The sequence below is a fragment of the Sorex fumeus genome, unplaced genomic scaffold (genome assembly GCF_029834395.1).
Source record: "Sorex fumeus unplaced genomic scaffold, SorFum_2.1 ptg000014l, whole genome shotgun sequence".
Lineage (NCBI taxonomy): Eukaryota > Metazoa > Chordata > Mammalia > Eulipotyphla > Soricidae > Sorex > Sorex fumeus.
In genome coordinates, this window is record NW_026606071.1 from 5,816,345 (window position 1) to 5,827,286 (window position 10,942).

At 39.2% G+C, this 10,942-nt stretch overlaps 1 non-coding gene across 1 annotated transcript; it reads left to right on the forward strand.

Moving 5' to 3' along the window:
• Positions 1-6,904: 6,904 nt before the first annotated feature.
• Positions 6,905-7,067, forward strand: LOC130021225 (U1 spliceosomal RNA). The gene has a single exon (XR_008792122.1). It is a non-coding gene; the product is annotated as a U1 spliceosomal RNA (small nuclear RNA).
• Positions 7,068-10,942: the final 3,875 nt, after the last annotated feature.

The following is a 10,942-nucleotide window of genomic DNA, read 5'->3' on the forward strand; positions in this document are numbered from 1 at the left end:
CAAGCATGAAAGATCAAGTATGGCATCATTGGTTTGACCAAGAGGAGAAGGCATCAACCACATCACGTCATTTTCAACAGTGGAAAAGAACTGTTCCTCTGAACATGTGACAAAAGAGGCGTTGGTGGTGTCGGTTTCCTTGTCAACATGAACTTGGCCATGAGCATTGATTCATTAGAATGCCTAACAACCTGAATCGGACAATTACACTTGAATAGATGTGGCTCACTGCTGGCAGTTTCTATCTCCATTGTCTATGCGCTAAGATCCAATTACGATGAAGAAGAAATTGAAAAATTCTACATGGAGCTGAAGAATTTCTATGAAAAAGACCACACCTTCTACAAGATATTCGTTGGTGATTTTAATGCCAAGATAGGACCGAGAATATCAGCAAAATAACTCCACATAGGGACCCATGGCCTAGAATGGAATAAACAGGATGAGAGGCTGTATGAGTTCATCATGTCGACCAAGACCATCCATGGTAACTCACAGTTTCAGAAGGCCAAATCTAAATGTTGGACATGGGAGTCTCCCGGTGTAAAGTTCCACAAAAAAATGACCACATCATATTCAATTGATGGTTTTGCCTGACTGATGTTGCTGTTGTCCCAAAATTCCAAACGGGATCAGACCACCATCTCCTTCATGCAAAATTCTACTTCACGGAGTGGGGAGAAAGGACAGCAAAGTTTAAGAAGAGAACTGGGAATAATCACCAACTGGGAGCTCTTTGGCAGTATTGTGCAATATTGGAAGATGCCATCGTTGACAACATTGATGAAGAATACAATCGACCAGTTAAGCACCTCCATGATTGTGCAAGCAATGCCTATAGAGAGAAAGTCACAAAAAAGACACCTGTCTTTGAAAACTCTCTAGAACATCTGTCAATGTGGCTTGGCGTGAGCCTCAGGAAACCACAAGTGAACATCCAAGCTAGAAAAAACTAGAAAAGCATTGCAGAGAGGCAATAAAGGAATACTTCAAAGAGAGAAGAGCAGCAGTGCTGGTAGATGTGGCAGAAGCCAGGAAAAGCATTTGCAATTCCCACCTGTCCTTCGCCAACTACAAGACCAAGATGACTGCCCTCTGACATCCTGATGGATCTATCACATCTTGCAGAAGGACAATGGAAAAGATCATCCAAGACTTCTACTCGTATCTCTTCAATAGCCATGTCCACCTACCAAATTCCGAAGGATGGATATGTCATTCTCAACATTCTCCCTTTCGAAATCTGACACGCCATTTCGTCAGTAAAGAAGTGAGCAACACCCGGCCCAGACAAGGTCAGACCTGAACACCTGAAGACCTGCAGTCAGTACTCATCAATATACTGGCTCGGCTTTTCACATGCTACCTGTCTGAATGCAAGGTTCTGTTCCAATGGAAAACCAGCAGAACTGTTCTACTGTACAAGAAGGTTGACATCTACGACCTTGGTAACTATCGCCAGATCTGCCAAGATCTGTTGTCTACAAGCTATTCACTCAAGTCATCCTAAATAGGATTGGCAGAACTCTAGATGAAGGACAACAATGTGGCCAAGCCAGGTTCTGAAAAGGATTCAGCACCATTGACCATATCCACATGGTAACCAACCTCATTGAGGTTTCTTGGGAGTTCAAGATGCCACTCTGTCTAATGTTTATTATAATGATTTAAAGAAGGCCTTTAATTTTGTAAGACTGAAGCGGTCATCGAATCCCTAGCCAAACAGGGTGTTCAAACTCAATACATCAGGATCCTTGGTGAGCTGTATTATGGATTTTCTACCAAGATCTCACCATTCTACAAGGAAGTCATCATCGAAGTCAAGAGAGGGGTTCGGCAGGGTGATACCATTTCACCAAAACTCTTCAGTGCCACCCTCGAGAATGTCATGCGACAACTGGAATGGGAAAAATAGGAGTGAAGATATATGGTCAGCAACTACACCACCTCCACTTCGCTGATAACATTATTCTAATAACAACAAACTTTAGCCAAGTGGCACAAATGCTGGCCGACTTCAACCGTCAGTGTGGAAAGGTCAGCCTACAGCTGAATCTCACGGACAATGTTTATGAGATATGGACTTGTCTCTGACATTCCATTTTCTCTCAATGAAATGAACATCTCCAAATGCAACAATTATGTTATCTAGGTCGAGACCTCAACATGACAAATAACCTGGTTCCTGATTGCGCAGGAAGAAGTGAGAGGCTTGGAATGTCCTCAAGAGCATAGAGGAAATAGCTAAGAGGATGAAGAACCTCTGGCTCCAGGCACATTTCTTCGATTCCACCGTTCTTCCTGCATTAACATATGCCTCAGAGACCTGAGATTCGGGTCTCCCAAAGAGGAATCGGTAGACCTATACTTGGAGTATCACACTTCAGTCAAGTGAGAGAAAGAATCGGAGTTCTGACCTCCGTCAACGATTGAGAATCAGGGATGCTGTCTCGTTTGCCAAGGTGTCAAAAATCAGATGGGCTGGACACATAATGCGAGTTGGAGACGAAGGCTGGACTACAGCCGTTACCAACTGGATTCCATGGGATGTCAAAAGATTGCATGGCTGCCCACTACAAGATGGTCAGGCTTCTTTGTCAAAACCCTGAACAAATGTTGCTTATACATATATGATGCTCTCAATATATATATAATATAAATATAAAAATAATAATCAAACTTTTCATAAACTCTTTTAAAGCAACTGAAAAGAAAAATAATGGCATGTCATGTTTGGTTTTGAAGTTTAAACTATTTTAAGGTGAGAATTAAGATTTTGGAGATATTAAAAAACAATTCTCACTGCTTTCTTGGGAATTTGGATTATGTACTGATGGCATTTGGGACTATTATTGAAGCAGTGCTGAAGGGAAAAATGTCTGTATATGATTAATTCATTTTAAAAATATGTTATTCTTAGTTATGTTCCAAGAAATTGACTTTTTTGATTTAAGGAAAAAGTTATTTGGACAATGATATAAAGTATTTGGTAGTGAGGTAAAAAGTTGGACTACAGTGAAAGACTAATTGGGATCAAATCACGTTAGTACCATTTCAAGTTGTGTGGCCTTGATTTCTGTTTTACACAAGTTCATCTGTTAAACAAGGCAGTCCCAGAGTTATTATAAGGATTAAGTAAGTCCATATGAAGTGTGTTCAAACAGTGATATGTGTAACAGCAAATGTTAAAACCTGTCCAAAGTAATGGAATGATTAAGTAAACGATAATTCACATGTGGAATTGTGAAAACACTGTAAGAAGATACTTTTACATGAGAAGATATTCATCTATAGATAACACTAAAAATTAAGACAATGATAGAAGCTATTAAAATAACTGGTGTTGGAATGATGTATGCTAGGACAATATGATTAACAGTATTGTAAATCCTGATACTTCAATTAAAAAAAGATTTTATAAAAAAGCATTTGTCCTCAAAATTAGCAATTTCAAAATATACATAAAAATCTTTCAAAGTATACCTTATTTTTCATCATGTTAATTTCAGTTTTTATGCTCCACTTGTATTTATTTAATAAGCAAAAATAATTTTAAAATGGTCATAAAATACCAGGCTGGAGTGATATGATAGCACAGCGGGTAGGGCGTTTGCCTTGCACGCAGCCAACATGGCCAACCCGAGTTCCATTTCTCCACCCCTCTCAGAGAGCCCGGCAAGCTACTGAGAGTATCTCGCCTGCATGGCAAAGCCTGGCAAGCCACCCTTGATGTATTCGATATGCCAAACACAGTAGCAAGTCTCACAATGAAGACGTTACTGGGCCCGCTCGAGCAAATCGATGAACAACGGGAGGACTGTGACCGTGATCATAAAATACCAAATACAACTTCTTAATATTTGTGACTCAGGAATAATAAATTATTGGCTACTTTTTAATTTAGATCTATAATATCATAACTTGGAATGTTTAAGGAAAAAGTTCTTAAAGAATTAATAAAATATTTGTGCCTCAGATTTTGAATGTTGGTCTTGCTATGAGGGAAGATTCTTTCTATTTTTCTATGAGATTGCTTTCTTCTTTGACACATGCTCTAAATATAAATATTCCTCCGTGTTTCTTTTCTTGTTTGGTTTTGGGGACATACCTGGCTCTACTAGGGCTTATTCCTGGCTCTGAGTTCAGGTATAATTCTTGGCAGACTCAGGGAACCATATGGAGTGGGGGTATTGAATCCAGGTCAGGTGCATTGCAAGGCAAGCACCCTATGTTCTATGTTATCATTCTGGCTCATAAAAATATAAAAATTCTTACAATATAAAAAAACTTGTGCTGAGGAGTTTTGTTATACTTTGGGGGCCACACCCAGCCATGTTTGGGGCTTAGTCTTGGCTCCATACTCAGAGTTTAGTCCTAGCGGATTTGAGGACCTTATAGAGTACCAGGGTTCAAACCTGCATCAGCACATGGAAAGCAAGCACACTACCCACTGTGCTATCTCTCTGACCCCAAGATAAATTGTACTGAAACAGAAAACTGGAGAAACTAAAAAAGAAAAAAAGTAAAAGCAATTTGTAATTGCGACTAGAAGAATAGACAAAAATGAAGAAGAAACTTCTGCCTTTTTCCTTTTAACTTGCTATCTCTGGTAAAGAGTGACCTGAGCTATCAATATTAATTGGTGAATAAAATCTTTAGTTGTTATTATGTTGAAAATATACATTAAAGCAACACTTGGAAAAAAGTAAAATGTAAGCGATAAGAAACATTTTGTTTCTTGTACAAAAACTTGATTTTGGATGAGAAGAATATTTTTTTTATTTATTTATTGAATCACCATGGGAAAGGTTACAAACCTTTCAGGTTTAGGTCTCAGTCATGCAAATATCAAGCACATTTCCCTTTACCAAAACTTATTTTTTACCATGAAGAACCCCAATAAAACCCCACCCCCCACCCCTCCCAGTCCCTGTGGGGCAGATGAATTCTAGTTAACACTCTATCTGCTTTGATTAGATTCATTGTTTCAATAAAAGATTCACCACTATTATTTAGAGTTTACTCCCCCACCCCCAAATCAGACATGCTGACAAAGCATTGTGAAGTGATTTGCTTTCTACAGCTGGGTTCAAGAATTATATGTCGGTTTTGGATTTCTACTGTTTTACTTATTGACCCTGGAAGTATTTCTACTGAAAGTCAGATAGTTAAGAAATTGGTTTCTGTGCTCTGGAGTCGTGGCCGTGCTGGAGAGCCGCTAGTGGGGGGCAACTGGTGGCCTCGGTAGGGCGTGAAGGGCGGACTGAAACGCCCCCCTTCCCATGAGGTTTTAGTCGCCCCCACTCCCCCGGCTCATACCTGCTGTTCACAAAGCTCCCATGCGGCTGCCATCTTTCTTTCCAGAGAGGAGGAGGCGACTGGGCCAACACCCTTTCCCCTCCGGACAGACCTGATGGCCTGGATTAACGCATAGTCCGTTCACTTTTCTGCTCCAAGCTGCTGGGTTCTGCATTAAGTCCTTGTGCTTCTGGGGCTGCGGCCGTGCTGGAGAGCCGCCCGTGGGGGGCAACTGGTGACCTCGGTAGGGCGTGAAGGACGGACCGGAACGCCCCCCTTCCCATGAGGTTTTAGTCACCCCCACTCCCCCGGTTCATACCTGCTGTCCACAAGGCTCCCATGCAGCCGCCATCCTTCTTTCCAGAGAAGAGAGGGCGAATGGGGCAACACCCTTTCTCCTCCGGCAGACTTGATGGCCTGGATTAACTCATGGTCCGTTCACTTTTCTGCTCTAAGCTGCCGGGTTCTGCATTAAGTCCTTGTGCTTCTGGGGCTGCGGCCGTGCTGGAGAGCCGCTTGTGGGGGGCAACTGGTGACCTCGGTAGGGCATGAAGGACGGACCGGAACGCCCCCTTTCCCATGAGGTTTTAGTCGCCCCCACACCCCCGGCTCATACCTGCTGTCCACAAGGCTCCCATGAGGCCGTCATCTTTCTTTCCAGAGAGGAGAGGGCGAATGGGGCAACACCCTTTCCCCTCTGGACAGTCATGATGGCCTGGATTAACGCATAGCCCGTTCACTTTTCTGCTCCAAGCTGCTGGGTTCTGCATTAAGTCCTTGTGTTTCTGGGGCTGTGGCCGTGCTCCAAACTTAACTATGATTTTCAGAGAGAAACGTTGGGTGGTTTACTTCCCATGGATCACTTTGTATATAGAGAGATGTTGCGCGGCCGCGTGAGAGGCCGTGCGGTTTTGAGGAAAAGTCCTAGTTCCCGCATACTCGAGCTGTGGTTGTAGAGGCTTCTGGTCACTGGGGTTCCATCTGGAGGAGGCGGGATGTGGTACCTACCCCATCTGGGGCTTCCCGATGATCTCGGCTCTTTTTGGAACCTATTTTTTTTTTCCTTCGGGATCTGTGGATCCCGCCCTCCATGTTGTCCTTCTCTTCGGCTGAATGCTGTGTCGGATTAGAAGAATTTTAGCTATATTTATCAACATAACAATGTTACAAATGTAATTATTTGAACATTTGCATTGTTTCTGTAATAATCTGGAATGAAATGTACTAAAATTGTTTTGAGCAAATTTCAGCGAAGGCTCTACATTTTTTATCTATGCTCGAAGTGTTAAATTTTATTATAAAGGTAAAGGTAAAGGCCCTCCCGTTGATCATTGATTTGCTCGAGCGGGCCCAGTAACGTCTCCATTGGAGACTGTTGTTTGCTGAATCTCAAACATGAAAGCTTTGTAACTATATCTCATGGTGATTCAATTAAAAAGTAAGTATTTACTGGAAACTTCACAGCATTCTCTTCAACTGCATGCATGAAGGAAATTCAACTGTTAACAGAAGAGACAGAAGAATAGTGACTGGAAAAACAAACTACAGTGTGTATACATGATGAATTGGAATACTACTCAGAAAACTGTTGTACTATAAGAAAAGATGACACCTGGCAGGGCAGATACCATGATCACAAAGGTGCTTTTGCTAGGGTGATTGCTTATCCATTACACTCTGGATGTGCTAATTTATGCAGTTTATTCAAATGTGGAAAACTTGACTGCATAACTTGTTGCAGTAATAGACCGGTTCAAACTATCCTCTGAAAAATATAAAGAAAAAATGAAGTCATGCAGCGTGTTGCTATGTGGATGGATATGGAGAATATTATACCCTGTGAAGTTATTCAGAAGGAGAGGAACAGACAGTATGATTTCTCTCATATGTGGGATATAAATAAACACAGGAGTTGCTTTGTGATTTTTACTTTTTTATTGAATCCCTGTGAGATCGACTCTTACAAAGCTGTTCATGATTGAATACAGCCATACAGTATTCCAACACCCATGCCTCCACCAGTGTATATTTCCCAGGACCAATGACCTCTGTTTTCCTACCAACACCCCCAACCACTGCCACCGTATTTCTATGGCAGTTACTTTTCCTCTCTCTCTGTCTCTCTATCTCCATCTCTCTCTTTCCTTTTGGGCATTGTGATTTGCAATATTGGCATGGAAAGGTATCAACAAAGAAAAGCAGTAGCAAAAGTAAGTATTAGAAAAGTTCGTGCACCATTGGTGAGAATAAAAAGCTTAACAATTTAAAAATAATTAAAATGTGGCAAGAGTAAGTCCACAAAACCAATAAATAGTTATGGAACTGAGTTGTGGCTCAATGGTAAAGTGCATTCCTGCATATTAAGTCTGATTTGATCCCTGGCACCAAAAATAGCAATAATAATAGTAAGTGATTAAAATCAATCAATCAATCAATAAGCACAGTGGGGGATAATTATGCCAAAAGCCAATAGAAACTAAGAACTAGTCTTCAGTAGAAAAGTTACCACAGTGGTTGTTGAGGGAATACTGGGACAATGATGGGCAGAAGTGAGCAGTCTGGTGATGGATATGATGTTGGAATGAGTGGTGTAAACCGCAGTGCCTAAAGAAAACTAGTTAAGCATTGGAAAAGAATTAATAAATAATTCACACCACCCAAAATGAGGAGACAGAGTTAGTAATGTTAGTCAACTTGTGAACATCTTTCTGAAAGAGATTGAATATGAAGAGTTACACAGAATGTATACATAAAAATAATAATGTGGCAATAAAAATGAGAGATTTTAAGCAGAAAACTTGTATTCATAGGGTAAAACATGTTCAAGGTATTAAGTTAGGTAAAGAAAATTCTTTGAGATAACGATGTATTTTTATAATTAGGCCTTAATATTCTTTGCGAACTTTTAAGGAAATATAAAGATATTTAAACAATAACAACATAAATGCCATAGGGTACCTGGGGAGGTGATGAGGATTAGCATTCAAAATACATTTCAACTCTATCACATGTTATCTTCTTTGTAAGAGAAAAATTTGTTCTGTATTTCAGATTGCTGCTATTTTGTTTTCTTGTATTTTCCTGTTGTTCATTGAAGTTTTTCAACACATCAAAATTTAGTCATCATAAAAGTAGTAGTAAGTGTTAGGATGCTACTGTATCCATGCAGAGAAAGATATTTGTAGTGTAAGCAGCAAAAATCCTAGGAAACCTACAATTGAGCCAGCAGGAGGTGACCTAAGGGCAAAGAGTGCTAGAGGCCAATTGCTGACTATGGAGATTTTCTATTCAACATGAATTTTTCTGGTAAAAATTCCAAGAATTATCAGGAAATGGGATTTTGTTATGAGAAATGCTTTTGTAAATTTTAAGCCATTGTGATCCTGTCATTAAAAAATTCCCAAATTTGTAAGCCAATAAGGCGAAGATGAAAACATTTACATTGATAAAATTGCCCTTTATTTATTCTTCTCATGAGTCTTATCAAAGTAAATACCTACATCATGCACTAATCATAAAATGTTTTCTCACAATGTCTGAATATAATATAGAATTGTTAAATGAAGATGAATATGAAAAACCTGACCAGAAAATAATTACAATCTTCCTCAAATACATTGCACATCCTACTGAAAGAGCATATTACCATTGCCAACTAAAAATTTCATTTTCACCCTCATTTTCTTCCTATTCAGACTAATGATCCTTATAGAAGACTGGCAACGTTATATTTTGATATAATATTGGAGAGCAAGTACAGAAAGTCAACATTTTGTCAAGCCTATGTGTGTCAATGTTAATATTCTTTTTAGCTCAATAGAGATGCGTAACCCAAATATTTTACAATTTTTAGTTCACTTTAGCTATCATCATTATTTTTAGTAAATGTTTAAATTCAATACATTTGTATTTTTTGTTTGTTTCTTTTTGTTTGGAGCCACAATCAGCAGTGCTTAAGGCTTTCTTCTGGTTTTGTTCTCAGGGATCACTCCTGTGAGGCTCAGGAGATCATAAGAAGTGCCAGGATCAAAGCCACATGTACTGTGTGCAAGGCAAGTGCTTACTAACTGTGTTGTCACTCAAGTCCAGACATTTGTACCCTTTAAGTGTATTTACTTTCAAAAATGTTCAAAAACAATTGTATATGTTAGAGACATTAAAATTATTCTGTGATATTCACATTAATATTTTGATTTTTACTAATCACAGCCTTTTTGCCTATTAACTACAATTACAAAATTTTCTTATATATAAATCTTTGGTATTGTGTGTGATAGTTTATCTTTTAAGATCTTTGATGCTGAACTTAGATATGCTTTTGCACATCTTGCACATTCTATAAATTGCTAAATTAATAAACAACATTATCGCTTACAAAATTATGACTCCATCTGTTGTCCATCTAATGATTCATGTACAAATTTGCTTAGAATGCATTAAAATAGATTTCTGTGACTCATAAGGAAATTTCTTCTCATAGTTTGAAGATTGTTTGAAAATAATCAGTGACCAGACTCATAAGGAAATTTCTTCTCATAATTTGAAGATTGTTTGAAAATAATCAGTGACCAGGCAGTCCTATCTTCTTGATAAAGTTAGACTAATCTAGAATTGATGCAGCCCATATTAATTTTTAGTGTAATAATGTTTTCTCAAAGCAAAATTTTAGATATGTATAACTTTAATGCCTTTGAGAAATAACTTCTTTTCTGCTATCTAGAAGCACCAGTGATATTTCTTGAGAAAATCTGGAAGTTTTCTGTCCTCATCCACCATTTCTAAGAATTTTTAACTCCAATTTAATTCCACCACTTACATGTATATGCAAATTACTAAAATGGTACTTTCAGGAAATATTTTTCCGTGCAATTTTAAGGAGGGCAGTTAGAAACACTGTTCAGCTTTTATGAATGGGTTTTTTTTAAATTAGTGAGACACCAGGAGGTACGGTTATAGTTATATACAAATTTTTGTGCTTGGGTTTCAGTTATACAATGATCAAGTACCCATCCCTCCACCAGCACCCATCCTCCACCACCACGGGTCCCAGCATCCCTCCCATCCCCCATCCTCCCCCCATCACACCCTGCCTCTGTGGCAGGGCATTCCCTTTTGTTCTCTCTCTCTCCTTTTGGGTCCTGTGGTTTGCAAGAGAGGCATAAAGTGGCAATCATGTTTGGTCTGTAGTCTATTTTCAACATGTTTCTCCCATCCTAGGAGGATCCTTCCAACACCCTTTATTTGGTGCTCCCTTCTCTATTTGAGCTTCCTTTTTCCCTACCACGTATGGTTGGCCTCCAAGTCATGGAGCAAAATTTCTGGTACTAATCTTGGCCACTCCTGGGTGTTAGTCTCCCATTTTGTTGCTTTTTGTTCCCCACATGAATGCAATCTTTCTGTGTCTATCCCGCTCTTTCTGACTCATTTTGCTTAACATGATACTTTCCATGTAGTACCACTTGTATATAAATTTCATTACTACATCTTTTCTAATAACTACATAGTACTCCATTGTGTAAATGTACCAAAGTTTCTTTTTTTCATTTTTTTATAATTTTGTTTATTGAATCACCATGAGAGCAGTTACAAAGCTTACGGGTTTGTCTCAGGCATACAATAAAACACCTGTACCTTCACCAGTTCC